Here is a 7,346-nt window from a genome sequence, read left to right as displayed (position 1 = left end):
GAAGAGCGGAGACTGGACAGGAGCTATTTTTAATGAGCATCTGGGTATAAATCATATACAGAAAGCCTTCATGTATTTCTTGTTTGTTTTGTTTAAAGGGCAGACGACACCGTGCTGCCTGGGTGGTGCGTGGGGAGAGAGGTGGGTTCTCTAGGGAAAAAAATAAGAGAGAAGAGGAATCTGAAACTGTCCAGTGGGTTTACTCCGTTTTATTTTGTTTTCAAACCAGGGTGCTACTAGGAAAGGAAAAGGAAAAGTGGGTGTACCTGAAAAAGCAGTTGGCTGTGTAATCCCAGGATAGGATTTTTTTTTTTTAATTAGTCAACACAGTAGCTGTTTCTAAATCCTAAATTCCATTTTAGCGTTTGAGAATTAACTTTCTGGAGTGGAAAGTGGCAAAAGAGAAGTACATCTCTGCTAGAGAGAGATTTTTTAATTTCTGAGAAGGATGCCGACAGAAGTTCTGATAGCTCGCACCGCCTGAATATAACAGGGCCCAGGGCCAATAACAACAAGGAAATGTATTCCGCTATTCCATCTTCTTTCATTTCTCTTAATAGAATTTTCCCTTCCCCTCCATCCCAGGTCCCCCACCAGGCTTCAGAAGGATTATCTCACCTATTTACCCACCTCAACTCAACCCACCCCATCACATCAAACAGCCTAGTCTCAGACTCTCACCTATAGATGGGAGAGTATCTTTCTTCCCTTCTTAGAGAAAAAGGGTGCCTTTCAGCATGGACTGGAGCCTTTCATTGGTATCAACTGGGGCCCTAGAGACAAAGACAAGCAGCCCGGAGGGCACGGATGGACCTCTGTCTGCCCCAATAAACCAGACCCAATTAACCCCTTCAAGTCTGAGCAGTAAAAGCCACTGACTACAGTGACACCTACTGCCCGGGGCGCAGCTATACAATCTGGTATCATCTACCAGGTTCTCACAATTTTCTTCACTGGTGTGGGCTCCACTGAATACATTTCTCTCTACTAACAGCTGAATGAGGACACTTTTAGCCTCTGACTCTTGGGCCAGCCTCACCACCTGTAACTCAGGGGCCAGGGGTCCTCACCCCTGGGAGTACAAAAAGTCCCACGTATTGAATATAAACTGACTCCCTCTGGCAGTGATTCTACACATGAGGGAGAGAAAACATAGTTTCGTAAGAGCCCACACCCCGTTCAGAATCACTACTAAGGTGAAATCACTTTTATCAACAATCCTCTTTGACACCTGATTAAATTATCCTGATTAAACTTCCACGGAAGTCTCCAGTATCCACAGAACGGTACTCTGCAGGGGAAAATATGACAGTGAAGGGCTAGTACAATGGAGATATTTAGAAACTCCACTTCCATAGTTTATATAATAGCATGTTAAATCAATCCACATTTCTTTTACTCTATGTGCTTAGTCAGATCCCAGAAATTCCCTCCCGTTGAAAAAAGAAAATCCATGTCATTATGAAAGTTAAAGTTATACTTTTCTGAAAGCACAGCAAAAATGCCATGTTAATGACAAAACTATCCACAAGCCTTATGATTCTTTTTTACAATAAGGACAAGAAACAATGTCGCTAACAGAATCCATGATTTCTCCCAAAATAGGCACTAAGTTTAAAACCATATTAAAGGTGCCAGGATGATTATAAAAGTAATGGGTCAGGAGGTACAGCTTGATTCATTTTTGGCAAAAAAAAATCTAATGAGTCTTCACCAAGATAGGTACACATTGAACAGAACACTAGCAATGCTGAAAATTCAAACGTCACTCATCTTTAAGGATGCTCAAAAGTGCTTGCAGATATTCTGCTTTTTATTCCCAACTTCCCACTTGGAATGTTAAGTTGTGATACTCTCATTTCCCAACTGGCAAACAGAGGAGTCTTGTAGCTTACCCAAGGTCACAGAGCGAGCCAGTGGAGGTGCTGAAATCAGAACAGGCTTCCTGATTTCAAGCTCAGGGCCTAGCCTTTGGGCCACTAGAAGCAGGCCATTCTCTGAATCACAATGAGGTCTCCCTCATACACTTACAGATACCTCATCCCTGTGTGTTAAATTTCTGCTACTGTCTCAGAGTTGAGATGTCATTCTACTTACATTCTCCTTAACGCTTCTTATTTTGTGATGTCATTTATCAGGTGCTTTCACCAAATGGGTTAAGGAAAAAAATTAGTATGTGGGAGGCTTGAGTAAAACCTACAAAAAAACCCAGGAATGGTTCACACATATGTCAAATGAAAGGGTAAATTTACCCACCTCCAACTACCTAACTGTCTAGCATTTTAACATTAAAATGAGTATCAAGTGAGGATACTCTGAAAAGTAGTTGTAGGGACTCACAACTAAGATACAATCCACAAGGTGGAGCTGCTATGGGGCATCCGGCTACATGGTCTAATTATAGCACAACAGGGAAACTTTCATTCTTTTTCACAGAAGTTCACACCGACAGAACATACCTGGAACACAAACCCATACTGTGTGTGCACAGTAAAGCTCTACCTACCACTATGCCACAAATCACACAACCCTATGTGCAGAAATCTGGTCAGTGGGGTGAGGGTGGTAGAAATGGCATCCACAAATGTCCCTCAAAAATCTCACATACTTTTTTATAACGAGAGGCTCCTTCCCTCAAAATATTCTTAAACTTAAAACTATTTCCCCATAATAGGGAACTAAATGGTGATCCGTCTGTCCCCATGATTCTTTTCCAGACGCTGTGTTTTTTGTTTTTGTTTTTGTTTTTGTTTTTGCGGTACGCGGGCCTCTCACTGTTGTGGCCTCTCCCGTTGCGGAGCAACAGGCTCCGGACGCGCAGGCTCAGCGTCCATGGCTCAAGGGCCCAGTCGCTCCGCGGCATGTGGGATCTTCCCGGACCGGGGCACGAACCCGCGTCCCCTGCATCGGCAGGCGGACTCTCAACCACTGTGCCACCACGGAAGCCCCAGACGCTGTTTTAACATGAACCCAAACATCCAGCATTAACCTAATGGACATCACTTACGAGTTGTATACGAATAACTATAAACAGGCACCGAGAACTCCCCTCATTCAAAATGTGAAAGTTGTATCTTTTCAAATCAATCGTGCAAGATGCAATCGCACAGTTTTGAGGGGTTACACATTCTTCAGACGGTAACGTGAACTGTCGGCACCAACAACCAGTGCTCCTGGTTAGAGTTGGATGGACCGCTTCAAAGTCAGCACGTCTGATGCTTGCCTCTCCAAAAAGTCCCCTTCGGGGCTTCCCTGGTGGCGCAGTGGTTGAGAGTCAGCCTGCCGATGCAGGGGACACGGGTTCGTGCCCCGGTCCGGGAAGATCCCACATGCCGCGGAGCGACTGGGCCCTTGAGCCATGGACGCTGAGCCTGCGCGTCCGGAGCCTGTTGCTCCGCAACGGGAGAGGCCACAACAGAAAAAAAAAAAAAAAAAAAAAAGTCCCCTTCAACAACATTCTTCACGTCTTCCACAGCACTAACCTGGAGGCGGGGGCACCTTTGACAGCTCCCCACCTCGACTCCTTCAGTGACTTGACCCCTTGGACTATTCTTTTGGAACACCTCACATCTGGCTCCCATTCCCATCTGAATTCAGGTAACCCAGGTTGGGAGCACATCACTTTATACCTGTATCACTGCAGGGACCACACTCCCGGATCCTGGATCCTTGGGTTTCTCCTCTGGGCCATGTAGCTTTGAGACACTGTCTGCCCTTTGCCCTCACAACCAACAGTGGTTCTTATTTATTTAATTGTTTCAGATCTTAAGAGATTTGCTGTAAATGGCTCCTACTTTTCCACTTTTATAAACAAAATAGAACACCATAAACATGCATGTGTGTGTATATCTATAAAAATTTTTTTGAAAGCATAGACCAGGGCCAGCAAAGGGCCACTTAGTAAACAGTTTAGGTTTGGCGGACCAAAAGGCAAAATCGAGGCTTTTATGTAGATACATAACGAGAGAGAAAAATTCCCACAAACTTCTTATTGACAAAATTCAATACTTTATTGGTGGACACAGTTGAATTTCATAGTTTTCACATCTCATGAAATATCCTTCTTGTGAATGCTTTTCAACCACTTAAATATGTAAAAATCATTCTTAGCCTGTGGGCCACCCAAAAGCAGGTGGGGTGGGGACGTTTTGGCTCACGGGCCATAGTTTACAAGTCCTAGAATATACACCAAGTGGTGAAAACTGTGGTTAGGTTGAGGGAATGGGCAGGAGAGCAAAGAGATAAGTCCTTTTTTTCACTTTTTAATTAAGACATTTCTGTATTATTTACCTTTTCATTACAGGCATGGATTATTGTACTTTTATGATTTGAAAAACAGTCATGGAAGACGTGATGTGATTGATTAATTAAAGACTTCTTCAGAGCTTTCAAATTCCTCCACGTCCTTCTTATTTAACTTAATTTCCATTACTGTTCTCTGTGTCTCTTCATTATTTGCCTAAAACCCTGTGCCCCCCTCCTGTTTTCACACCTTTGCTGTCTGGGAACATCATACTCGTATTTCAAGGCTTACTTCCTAGTCTTACTAACTTCCTTAAGACTCCCATACCCAAGAGAGTAGAGGGAAAGCTTCAGTTCTCCGATCATCACTTGTCAGTTAATTTAGCGTGTGTTTGTCTTGAGTTCCCCACAGGCAGGGACCACCTTGGAAGCTTCGGCAGCACCAACCACTAAGAAATCTCCACTTAGGTGTTCGACAAACACTTGACAGCTTTTTGGTCACCCTATGCTAAAATACAATTGTAGGACAGCTAATAAATAGTCTAGGATCCGTGGATGGAAGTTAGAAGGATAGAAATATTGGCTTGATATATGAAAATATTATTTTCTAACTTTCAAAACTGTCCAACAATGAAATACGCTGCCTCTTGAAATAACACATTTCCTGACACTAAAAAGTATTCAAAACACAAGTGGATGGACCATCTGTCAGGGATTCTTTGGAAGGAATTCCTGTATTATTTAGGTCAGACCACATGGGCTCTCAAGTCCCTTCTCACTCAAGAATTTGTTATTCTTATCGATACTCTGGCCCCTACCCCAAATATCTCATTTATTGTTAAAATTAAGTGATTTGAAGTAACAGGAGTGACACATTCACAACTCAGATCATCAAAAACTCTACTTTGCCATTTCTTGCAGTTCTGTGGGTATGACAGGACGGTATTAATCAGCTTGCTCTAGGCAAGCTTAGTATATTTTTGATAAACCACCAATACTGACGTGAAAGACCCCAGAGCCGTGAGAATTTTTGCCTCTTGTTTAGACAGCTCCCTGGGGATGGTTTTCTTATTGTTTTTGTTTATTCATTTGTTTGTTGATTCTTTTTTTTTTTAAAGGTTCTTGGGTTGCTGTCACAATCAGCTGTCTGAATGACAACATGTAAATCATAACTACACCTATATTTTGCTTATCTTGCATCCAGCTTTCTAGAGCCTTTAGAACTCTGGGAAAACCTCAGGTTCAAAAGGAACTTAGACACACATACCCCACAACCTCTTTGGAGGTAAAAAAAATATAACCTCTGAGCACTCTGTGACATGTAAACAAAGTTCCAAAGTGACATGTCATGGGTTCTTTCATCATGTTGCTACTGAATACCCACCCTGGCCCAGGCAGTGCGCTAAGTACCGGGGACAGATCCTAACTCGAGGACTTATACTGTCACCTAGAAGGGCCAGTCGGTGTAAAAAAGGAAAGAAATACATCGACTGGCTTTCAGTGTCTATCAGAGACTGACCTTTTTATTGAAGAGCCTACAAATGGAGAGCTGGTGACAGGAGAGATAACAGGGGAGAAAGAAAGGCATAAAGGAGGAAAAAAAGGAAAAGAATGAGAATCAGTTGCAGCAACAAGGCCACGTGGCATTAGAAGTAAGGAGACGCTGATAGAGAGGAAAGGGGGCCCCAGACGCTATTTGGAGCTTAATACTGAACCTTCCAGAAATCACGGGGGCACCTACTCCAGGTGTCCACAGCCTCCAATGCCACATGGTGCCTTCACTTTAGCAAACTAAGCGGTGTTCATAATCAGGAATCACTTCTCTGTACTTGCGTGTCCCAAGGACTCTCTAAGGGTGTCCTGACATAAGTTCTAAAAAGCCTGGAACACACAGTACACCTTCAGCTAATGTTGGTTTTCTTTTCAAAGTCTCCTTGGGTCATTAAGAAAAGATTCTATCATGTTCTGGCTGTAAAAACAAATCAGGGAGTAATATTAAGAGCTTCTAATTATTGAGTGCTGACTGTGTGCAGGCACTAAGCTAAGCACTTTTAATGGATTTTCCCAGCAGCCCTATTACATAAGACCCATTTTTTGGACGTAGGAACTGAGGATTAGAGAAGTCAGAAGCTTGCCCAGCATCATAAGGCTAGTAAGTAACAGAGCCAGGACTTAAACCCAAGTGATCTAACTCCAAATCTAGGACTCTTAAGCACTGAGTTAGAATGCAGCAAAATGCCTAAAATACCACACTGACTTGCCTTTTCAACTTCAGAGGCCTTCTCACCTTCAGAGGCCATGCAGGAGCTGTTTAATGTTTGAACATCAGAGAATGAGACGGTAACAGTTTACTTGTTAATAAAAGTTTAAAAGTTCTTCTCTTTAAAAAAGAAAACCACAATTAATAAAAACTATATCCTAGGAATCCAAAACAAAATTTGCCCCAAAAGACTGATCCAGACTCCAGGGACTATTTGCCAGAAGCTACTTTTTTCTGAAATTATAGAAAGAGGAAAAATCAATTTATTGGCATTAAAACAAGAAGGCTAGGGAATTCCCTGGCGGTCCAGTGGTTAGGACTCCGCGCTCTCACTGCCGAGGGCCCAGGTTCAATCCCTGGTCAGGGAACTAAGATTCCGCAAGCCACGTGGCACAGCCAAAAAAAAAACACCCCAAAAGTCTAAGGAACAGCCTCTTGGTCAGCGAAAGAATGTTCTAAGGTGATGGCTAAGATAACACTTTATCTGGCTTTAAGAAAAATACGGCATTCCACATAGTTGAATTATCCAGAGAGCAAAGTTTAGTCATTGAAGTAAAAAGCTATTTTGATGGAAATCTTTCTAAAACATGACATATTTATATTCATATATTCTTAAACAGAAACCATTTTCTCGATGATTTATTACAGGATCATCATTATGAATATTATTAGTAATAACAGGCTGCTATTCAATTACTTCTGGGGGGGGGGTGTTAAACCCAGTAGAGCTCTTTGCCCCTGCATTACATGACCTCATGACAGATGACCCCAAACTGCCATGCCTTCCAGGTCTCCAAGTCTGCCTTTTATATTTCTTTTTTTTTTTTTTTTTTTTTTTTTTTAT

General features: G+C 42.4%; 1 protein-coding gene and 1 non-coding gene across 2 annotated transcripts in view; one reads left to right on the top strand and one right to left on the bottom strand.

The window, feature by feature from the left end:
- The window catches only part of MAML3 (mastermind like transcriptional coactivator 3), a 439,643-nt gene that overhangs the window by 335,399 nt on the left and 96,898 nt on the right, over positions 1-7,346 (bottom strand). The window lies entirely within an intron of this gene.
- On the top strand, positions 6,798-6,870 carry TRNAE-CUC (transfer RNA glutamic acid (anticodon CUC)). The gene has a single exon. It is a non-coding gene; the product is annotated as a tRNA-Glu (tRNA).

Source organism: Lipotes vexillifer, unplaced genomic scaffold (genome assembly GCF_000442215.2).
Source record: "Lipotes vexillifer unplaced genomic scaffold, Lipotes_vexillifer_v1.1 scaffold219, whole genome shotgun sequence".
In the NCBI taxonomy this organism is placed as follows: domain Eukaryota; kingdom Metazoa; phylum Chordata; class Mammalia; order Artiodactyla; family Lipotidae; genus Lipotes; species Lipotes vexillifer.
The sequence above is the reverse complement of the archived record's forward strand: the minus strand, read 5'-3'. Positions and strand labels throughout refer to the sequence as shown.